This window comes from Prunus avium, chromosome 7 (genome assembly GCF_965620075.1).
Source record: "Prunus avium chromosome 7, drPruAviu1.hap1.1, whole genome shotgun sequence".
NCBI lineage: Eukaryota > Viridiplantae > Streptophyta > Magnoliopsida > Rosales > Rosaceae > Prunus > Prunus avium.
The window spans coordinates 24741018-24751628 of record NC_142290.1 but is presented as its reverse complement, the minus strand read 5'-3'; positions in this window follow the sequence as shown (position 1 = coordinate 24751628).

The window sequence follows — 10611 nt, the reverse complement described above, 5'->3', positions numbered from 1 at the left end:
GCGGTCCATAAGTGCAAAAGGTGATTTAAAAATATTTGGTGCTTTTTCTAAACTAACATTTCTCATGTAATTGAGATCTATTAAAATCTCAATTTGAATACACCCCTAAAAGATAAAAAAAATGGCTAAAATAGCATTTGAGGAAAGTTTGGTGGTGATCCGTCCGTCCATGAGCAACCCTAGTCATCCCCTGTTTATACCAAAAAATTAATGGCAAAATCCATAAACTAAGAAAGTAAAAGATTCAGCAGTCTATTTAAAATAAATTTTACCAAAGCTAGCTGACATGCCATGGAGGCCGGGACCGAGGTTGAACGAGATCCATTTTTCGCTTCAATTCCTCCGTTGATTTCTTCAGCTGGGCAGAGATCTGCTTAAGAAAAATAAGAAATTGAATGTAACTTATAAAACAAATAAAGAATATAATATTAAAGGGGGAAAAACTTACATGTGTCAAGCTTAGTGTAACCCCGCGTAACGCAGACACACTAGCAATGATTTCCTTCTGCTGCTGAGATATTCTCGACCGGTTGACCCAGTCGAGAATTACTGCTCCAGCTCCCAAGGCTGTGACTACATGACTTACTATCATCCCCTTCGAATTCATTGCATTACCAAAAAGGATTTTGATTTTTTTGCTTACAACAAGTTTCCACAGGGAGGAAAATCCCCAGATGGGTTCGGGTGTTTTGGCCATTGGGGCGGGAGAAGTTTGGGGTTCGAGTGTTTTGGCCGCAGGAGAAGTTTGGGGTTGGGGTGAGGACCATTGATTTAACAAGTGAATCAATGGGTATTAACAACTGGGTATTACAATTGACAAATGGGTTTTGGCCGCGGGTGTTTTTTCCTTTTGTTTATTAACAATTGGTATGACCATTGATTTAACAAGTGAATCTGCATACACGTATATAATGCGGTTCATAAGTGCAAAAGGTGATTTAAAAATATTTGGTGCTTTTTCTAAACTAACATTTCTCATGTAATTGAGATCTATTAAAATCTCAATTTGAATACACCCCTAAAAGATAAACAAAATGGCTAAAATAGCCTTTGAGGAAAGTTTGGTGGTGATCCGTCCGTCCATGAGCAACCCTAGTCATCCCCTGCTTATACCAAAAAATTAATGGCAAAATCTATAAACTAAGAAAGTAAAAGATTCAGCAGTCTATTTAAAATAAATTTTACCAAAGCTAGCTAACAGGCCATGGAGGCCGGGACCGAGGTTGAACGAGATCCATTTTTCGCTCCAATTCCTCCTTTGATTCCTTCAGCTGGGCAGAAATCTGCTTAAGAAAATTAAGAAATTGAATGTAACTTATAAAACAAATAAAGAATATAATATTAAAGGGGGAAAAACTTACATGTGTCAAGCATAGTGTAACCCCGCGTAACGCAGACACACTAGCATTGATTTCCTTCTGCTGCTGAGATATTCTCGACCGGTTGACCCAATCGAGAATTACTGCTCCAGCTCCCAAGGCTGTGACTACATGTCTTACTACCATCCCCTTCGAATTCTTTGCATTACCTAAAGGGATTTTAATTTTTTCGCTTACAACAAGTTTCGACAGGGAGGAAAATCGCCAGATGGGTTCGGGTGTTTTGGCCATTTGGGCGGGAGAAGTTTGGGGTTCGGGTGTTTTGGCCATTGGGGCGGGAGAAGTTTGGTGTTGGGGTGAGGACCATTGATTTAACAAGTGAATCAATGGGAATTAACAATTAGGTATGACCATTGACAAATGGGTTTTGGCCGCGGGTGTTTTTTCCTTTTGTTTATTAACAATTGGGTATGACCATTGATTTAACAAGTGAATCTGCATACACGTATATAATGCTGTTCATAAGTGCAAAAGGTGATTTAAAAATATTTGGTGCTTTTTCTAAACTAACATTTCTCATGTAATTGAGATATATTAAAATCTCAATTTGAATACACCCCTAAAAGATAAACAAAATGGCTAAAATAGCCTTTGAGGAAAGTTTGGTGGTGATCTGTCCGTCCATGAGCAACCCTAGTCATCCCCTGTTTATACCAAAAAATTAATGGCAAAATCCATAAACTAAGAAAGTAAAAGATTCAGCAGTCTATTTAAAATAAATTTTACCAAAGCTAGCTGACAGGCCATGGAGGCCGGGACCGAGGTTGAACGAAATCCATTTTTTGCCCCAATTCCTCCGTTGATTCCTTCAGCTGGGCAGAGATCTGCTTAAGAAAAATAAGAAATTGAATGTAACTTATAAAATAAAATAAAGAATATAATATTAAAGGGGGAAAAACTTACATGTGTCAAGTTTAGTGTAACCACGCGTAACGCTGACACACTAGCATTGAATTCCTTCTGATGCTGAGATATTCTCGACCGGTTGACCCAGTCGAGAATTACTGCTCCAGCTCCCAAGGCTGTGACTACATGTCTTACTACCATCCCCTTCGAATTCTTTGCATTACTTAAAAGGACTTTGATTTTTTCACTTACAACAAATTTCGGCAAGGAGGAAAATCGCCAGATGGGTTCGGGTGTTTTGGCCATTGGGGCCGGAGAAGTTTGGGGTTCGGGTGTTTTGGCCGCTGGGGCGGGAGAAGTTTGGTGTTGGGGTGAGGACCATTGATTTAACAAGTGAATCAATGAGTACTAACAATTGGGTATGACCATTGACAAATGGGTTTTGGCCGCGGGTGTTTTTTCCTTTTGTTTATTAACAATTGGGTATGACCATTGATTTAACAAGTGAATCTGCATAAACGTATATAATGCTGTTCATAAGTGCAAAAGGTGATTTAAAAATATTTGGTGCTTTTTCTAAACTAACATTTCTCATGTAATTGAGATCCATTAAAATCTCAATTTGAATACACCCCTAAAAGATAAACAAAATGGCTAAAATAGCCTTTTAGGAAAGTTTGGTGGTGATCTGTCCGTCCATGAGCAACCCTAGTCATCGCCTGCTTATACCAAAAAATTAATGGCAAAATCCATAAACTAAGAAAGTAAAAGATTCAGCAGTCTATTTAAAATAAATTTTACCAAAGCTAGCTGACAGGCCATGGAGGCCGGGACCGAGGTTGAACGAGATCCATTTTTCACTCCAATTCCTCCGTTGATTCCTTCAGCTGGGCAGAGTTATGCTTAAGAAAAATAAGAAATTGAATGTAACTTATAAAACAAATAAAGAATATAATATTAAAGGGGGAAAAACTTACATGTGTCAAGTTTAGTGTCACCCCGCGTAACGCTGACACACTAGCATTGATTGACTTCTGATGCTGAGATATTCTCGACCGGTTGACCCAGTCGAGAAATACTGCACCAGCTCCCAAGGTTGTGACTACATGTCTTACTATCATCCCCTTCGAATTCTTTGCATTACCTAAAAGGATTTTGATTTTTTCGCTTACAACAAGTTTCGACAGGGAGGAAAATCGCCAGATGGGTTCGGGTGTTTTGGCCATTGGGGCGGGAGAAGTTTGGGGTTCAGGTGTTTTGGCCGCGGGAGAAGTTTGGTGTTGGGGTGAGGACCATTGATTTAACAAGTGAATCAATGGGTATTAACAATTGGGTATGACCATTGACAAATAGGTTTTTGGCCGCGGGTGTTTTTTCCTTTTGTTTATTAACAATTGGGTATGACCATTGATTTAACAAGTGAATCTGCATACACGTATATAATGCGGTCCATAAGTGCAAAATGTGATTTAAAAATATTTGGTGCTTTTTCTAAACTAACATTTCTCATGTAATTGAGATCTATTAATGTAACTTATAAAACAAATAAATAATATAGTATTAAAGGGGGAAAAACTTACATGTGTCAAGTTTAGTGTAACCCCGCGTAACGCAGACACACTAGCATTGATTTCCTTATGCTGCTAAGATATTCTCGACAGGTTGACCCAGTCGAGAATTACTGATCCAGCTCCCAAGGCTGTGACTGCATGACTTACTACCATCCCCTTCGAATTCTTTGCATTACCGAAAAGCATTTTGATTTTTTCGCTTACAACAAGTTTCGACAGGGAGGAAAATCGCCAGATGGGTTCGGGTGTTTTGGCCATTGGGGCGGGAGAAGTTTGGGGTTCGGGTGAGGACATTGGGGAGAGAGAATTTTGGCGCCGTGAGAAGGGACGAAGAAACGGGGAGGGGAGAAGACCTAATTTGGCTTTAGGGCTGTGAAACGACGACATTTTATAGTGAGCTCATCCAAGGGCTGTATCCAAGGGCTCATATTTCATTTTAAAAATGAAGGGCTGAGATTGAATGACTCGATGACTTGTTTAGCCATTTTTATTAAGGAGCACGTGAAATACACGTGACTTAGAAAACAAAGAATAACCCCTCGCATCCATAAACTAAGAAAGTAAAAGTTTCAGCAGTCTATTTAAAATAAATTTTACCAAAGCTAGCTGACAGGCCATGGAGGCCGGGACCGAGGTTGAACGAGATTCATTTTTCGCTCCAATTCCTCCGTTGATTCCTTCAGCTGGGCAGAGATATGCTTAAGAAAAATAAGAAATTGAATGTAACTTATAAATAAAATAAAGAATATAATATTAAAGGGAGAAAAACTTACATGTGTCAAGTTTAGTGTAACCCATCGTAACGCTGACACACTAGCATTGATTGACTTCTGATGCTGAGATATTCTCGACCGGTTGACCCAGTCGAGAATTACTGCTCCAGCTCCCAATGCTGTGACTACATATCTTACTACCATCCCCTTCGAATTCTTTGCATTACCTAAAAGGATTTTGATTTTTTCGCTTACAACAAGTTTCGATAGGGAGGAAAATCGGCAGATGGGTTCGGGTGTTTTGGCCATTGGGGCGGGAGAAGTTTGGGGTTCGGGTGTTTTGGCCATTGGGGCGGGAGAAGTTTGGTGTTGGGGTGAGGACCATTGATTTAACAAGTGAATCAATGGGTATTAACAATTGGGTATGACCATTGACAAATGGGTTTTTGGCCGCGGGTGTTTTTTCCTTTTGTTTATTAACAATTGGGTATGACCATCGATTTAACAAGTGAATCTGCATACACGTATATAATGCGGTCCATAAGTGCAAAAGGTGATTTAAAAATATTTGGTGCTTTTTCTAAACTAACATTTCTCATGTAATTGAGATCTATTAATGTAACTTATAAAACAAATAAATAATATAGTATTAAAGGGGGAAAAACTTACATGTGTCAAGTTTAGTTAACCCCGCGTAACGCAGACACACTAGCATTGATTTCCTTCTGTTGCTAAGATATTCTCGACAGGTTGACCCAGTCGAGAATTACTGATCCAGCTCCCAAGGCTGTGACTGCATGACTTACTACCATCCCCTTCGAATTCTTTGCATTACCGAAAATCATTTTGATTTTTTCCCTTACAACAAGTTTCGACAGGGAGGAAAATCGCCATAGGGGTTCGGGTGTTTTGGCCATTGGGGCGGAAGAAGTTTGGGGTTCGGGTGTTTTGGCCGCGAGAGAAGTTTGGGGTTGGGGTGAGAACCATTGATTTAACAAGTGAATCAATGGGTATTAACAATTGGGTATGACCATTGACAAATGGGTTTTGTCTGCGGGAGAAGTTTTGGCCGTGGGTGTTTTTTCCTCTTGTTTATTAACAATTTGGTATGACCATTGATTTAACAAGTGAATCTGCATACACGTATATAATGCGGTTCATAAGTGCAAAAGGTGATTTAAAAATATTTGGTGCTTTTTCTAAACTAACATTTCTCATGTAATTGAGATCTATTAAAATCTCAATTTGAATACACCCCTAAAAGATAAACAAAATGGCTAAAATAGCCTTTGAGGAAAGTTTGGTGGTGATCCGTCCGTCCATGAGCAACCCTAGTCATCCCCTGCTTATACCAAAAAATTAATGGCAAAATCCATAAACTAAGAAAGTAAAAGATTCAGCAGTCTATTTAAAATAAATTTTACCAAAGCTAGCTAACAGGCCATGGAGGCCGGGACCGAGGTTGAACGAGATCCATTTTTCGCTCCAATTCCTCCTTTGATTCCTTTAGCTGGGCAGAAATCTGCTTAAGAAAAATAAGAAATTGAATGTAACTTATAAAACAAATAAAGAATATAATATTAAAGGGGGAAAAACATACATGTGTCAAGCATAGTGTAACCCCGCGTAACGCAGACACACTAGCATTGATTTCCTTCTGCTGCTGAGATATTCTCGACCGGTTGACCCAATCGAGAATTACTGCTCCAGCTCCCAAGGCTGTGACTACATGTCTTACTATCATCCCCTTCGAATTCTTTGCATTACCTAAAAGGATTTTGATTTTTTCGCTTACAACAAGTTTCCACAGGGAGGAAAATCGCCAGATGGGTTCGGGTGTTTTGGCCATTGGGGCGGGAGAAGTTTGGTGTTGGGGTAAGGACCATTGATTTAACAAGTGAATCAATGGGTATTAACAATTGGGTATGACCATTGACAAATGGGTTTTGGCCACGGGTGTTTTTTCCTTTTGTTTATTAACAATTGGGTATGACCATTGATTTAACAAGTGAATCTGCATACACGAATATAATCCGGTTCATAAGTGCAAAAGGTGATTTAAAAATATTTGGTGCTTTTTCTAAACTAACATTTCTCATGTAATTGAAATCTATTAAAATCTCAATTTGAATACACCCCTAAAAGATAAACAAAATGGCTAAAATAGCCTTTGAGGAAAGTTTGGTGGTGATCCGTCCGTCCATGAGCAACCCTAGTCATCCCCTGCTTATACCAAAAAATTAATGGCAAAATCCATAAACTAAGAAAGTAAAAAATTCAGCAGTCTATTTAAAATAAATTTTACCAAAGCTAGCTGACATGCCATGGAGGCCGGGACCGAGGATGAACGAGATCCATTTTTCGCTCCAATTTCTCCGCTGATTCCTTCAGTTGGGCAGAGATCTGCTTAAGAAAAATAAGAAATTGAATGTAACTTATAAAACAAATAACGAATATAATATTAAAGGGGGAAAAACTTACATGTGTCAAGTTTAGTGTAACCCCGCGTAACGCAGACACACTAGCATTGATTTCCTGTTGCTGCTGAGATATTCTCGACCGGTTGACCCAGTTGAGAATAACTGCTCCAGCTCCCAAGGCTGTGACTACATGACTTACTACCATCCCCTTCGAATTCTTTGCATTACCGAAAAGCATTTTGATTTTTTCGCTTACAACAAGTTTCGACAGGGAGGAAAATCGCCAGATGGGTTCGGGTGTTTTGGCCATTGGGGCGGGAGAAGTTTGGGGTTCGGGTGAGGACATTGGGGAGAGAGAATTTTGGCGCCGTGAGAAGGGACGAAGAAACGGGGAGGGGAGAAGACCTAATTTGGCTTTAGGGCTGTGAAACGACGACATTTTATAGTGAGCTCATCCAAGGGCTGTATCCAAGGGCTCATATTTCATTTTAAAAATGAAGGGCTGAGATTGAATGACTCGATGACTTGTTTAGCCATTTTTATTAAGGAGCACGTGAAATACACATGACTTAGAAAACAAAGAATAACCTCTCGCATGCACTGGTCACTAGAGATTGAAAGCTATGGAAGGCCACGACGAAGACGTTTCAGTAAAGGACGCAATCGACGTTACAAAGAATAACCCCTCGCGTATTGTACATAAGTTAACTTTGGGGAAATGTAGTCTGTTATAAAAATTATGAGTCTACAATCATACCTGTCATCAATCATACGGGTCTAGGAGGGTCTTGCAGCCAGCATCCTGTCTAAGCTTGGCGAGATGACATTGTTCCAGAAGTGCATTTGAAAAATCATATTGTTGTGAACGTAGAAGATATAGAGTTCCCTTTATTTGAGTTTTTATTTGAGGTTTCATATACTTCACAATTGAGGAATCAGATGTTCAAGTTGCTCATGCTCTTCCATAGTTCTCTTTTGTTCCGTCAAACACATTCTTGACACATTATAATTATGTGGTAGTTTTGTTTAGGACATTGCTTGGCTCCCCCATTACACGTCGATCACAGTCTGACACATTCAAAAGTAACTTATTAAAATTTCAAAAGTAAGTTTTCGCACGCGTGTAAGATTTTGATTTGTCTATAAGGAGAAATGACTCTTTACATCCAAGGAGCCAAGTTTTTTCCTTTTGTTTATTAACAATTGGGTATGACCATTGATTTAACAAGTGAATCTGCATACACGTATGTAATGCGTCCATAAGTGCAAAAGGTGATTTGAAAATATTTGGTGCTTTTTCTAAACTAACATTTCTCATGTAATTGAGATCTATTAAAATCTCAATTTGAATACACCCCTAAAAGATATAAAAAAAATGGCTAAAATAGCCTTTGAGGAAAGTTTGGTGGTGATCCGTCCGTCCATGAGCAACCCTAGTCATCCCCTGCTTATACCAAAAAATTAATGGCAAAATCCATAAACTAAGAAAGTAAAAGATTCAGCAGTCTATTTAAAATAAATTTTACCAAAGCTAGCTGACAGGCCATGGAGGCCGGGACCGAGGTTGAACGAGATCCATTTTTCGCTCCAATTCCTCCGTTGATTCCTTCAGCTGGGCAGAGATCTGCTTAAGAAAAATAAGAAATTGAATGTAACTTATAAAACAAATAAAGAATATAATATTAAAGGGGGAAAAACTTACATGTGTCAAGTTTAGTGTAACCCCGCGTAACGCAGACACACTAGCATTGATTTCCTTCGGCTGCTGAGATATTCTCGACCGGTTGACCCAGTCGAGAATAACTGCTCCAGCTCCCAAGGCTGTGACTACATGACTTACTACCATCCCCTTCGAATTCTTTGCATTACCGAAAAGCATTTTGATTTTTTCGCTTACAACAAGTTTCGACAGGGAGGAAAATCGCCAGATGGGTTCGGTTATTTTGGCCATTGGGGCGGGAGAAGTTTGGGGTTCGGGTGTTTTAGCCGCGGGAGAAGTTTGGGGTTGGGGTGAGGACATTGGGGCGAGAGAATTTTGGCGCCGTGAGAAGAGACGAAGAAACGGGGAGGGGAGAAGACCTAATTTGGCTTTAGGGCTGTGAAACGAAGACATTTTATAGTGAGCTCATCCAAGGGCTCATATTTCATTTTAAAAATGACGGGCTGAGATTGAATGACTTGATGACTTGTTTAGCCATTTTTATTAAGGAGCACGTGAAATACACGTGACTTAGAAAACAAAGAATAACCCCTCGCATGCACTGGTCACTAGAGATCGAAAGCTATGGAAGGCCACGACGACGACGTTTCAATAGAGGACGCAGTCGACGTTACAAAGAATAACCCCTCGCATATTGTACATAAGTTAACTTTGGGGAAATGTAGTCTGTTAAAAAATTTATGAGTCTACAATCGTACCTGTCATCAATCATACAGGTCTAGGAGGGTCTTGCAGCCCGCATCCTGTCTAAGCTTGGCGAATGACATTGTTCCAGAAGTGCATTTGAAAAATCATATTGTTGTGAATGTAGAAGATATAGAGTTCCCTTTATTTGAGTTTTTATTTGAGGTTTCATATACTTCACAATTGAGGAATCAGATGTTTAAGTTGCTCAGGCTCTTCCATAGTTCTCTTTTGTTCCGTCAATCACATTCTTGACACATTATAATTATGTGGTAGTTTCGTTTAGGACATTGCTTGGCTCCCCATTACACGTGGATCACAGTCTGACACATTTAAAAGTAACTTATTAAAATTTCGAAAGTAAGTTTTCGCACGCGTGTAAGATTTTGATTTGTCTATAAGGAGAAATGACTCTTTACATCCAAGGAGCCAAGTATTTTCTTTTTGTTTATTAACAATTAGGTATGACAATTGATTTAACAAGTGAATCTGCATACATATATATAATGCGGTCCATAAGTGCAAAAGGTGATTTAAAAATATGGGTTTTTAAAATAACTCAAAAGAAAAGAAACAACATAATAGAAAAGTCTATAAGATTACAAATTATTATTTATTTGATAGAAATAAGATTGTACATTATTCTTTACTAGCCTTTTCGCACGCACTTGAGAGAGTTTTTTTTAAAAAAAATTTAAATTTTAGTTTAGAATTAAAAAAGATAATGGGTAGTTGTTTTCCATAAAAATAGGATCCAATATCCGATTTTTCTTTTAATTTTAATTTTTTTTAAATATGAAAATGTGTGAATTTACCATATTATCCTCATTTAATTAATAATTTCAATTCTTAATGTTTGCATTAATCAAGTGCATTTTCTGGTATTTTGAATGTTTCACCATTCTATGCCTTTTGCTTTATATATATAGATTATTTTATTAATAAAGTTCTAGCATTCGAAAACCAATTTAGTTGGTTTTTTCTTCTTGATGAGTAGCAGATTAATACAGGGGAAAAGGGACATGCTTATTACCACCGCAATAGCCACGAGCTGCTCCAGCAGTCTTGCCATATTTTTGCCAGCACAAATTATTGCAAGGCTTCTCTTGGCAATTAGGCATGTACTCCATCTTCCCACAAGCACTAGGATTCTCTGCATTTCCTCTATCCCCTCATCTCTTTCTTGAATTATTATACGACATGGTTCACATCCCCTCGTCTTATTGCAATTATTTTCTGACTGGGAATCAAGGGGGAGCTAGCATGGGACCAGTGTGG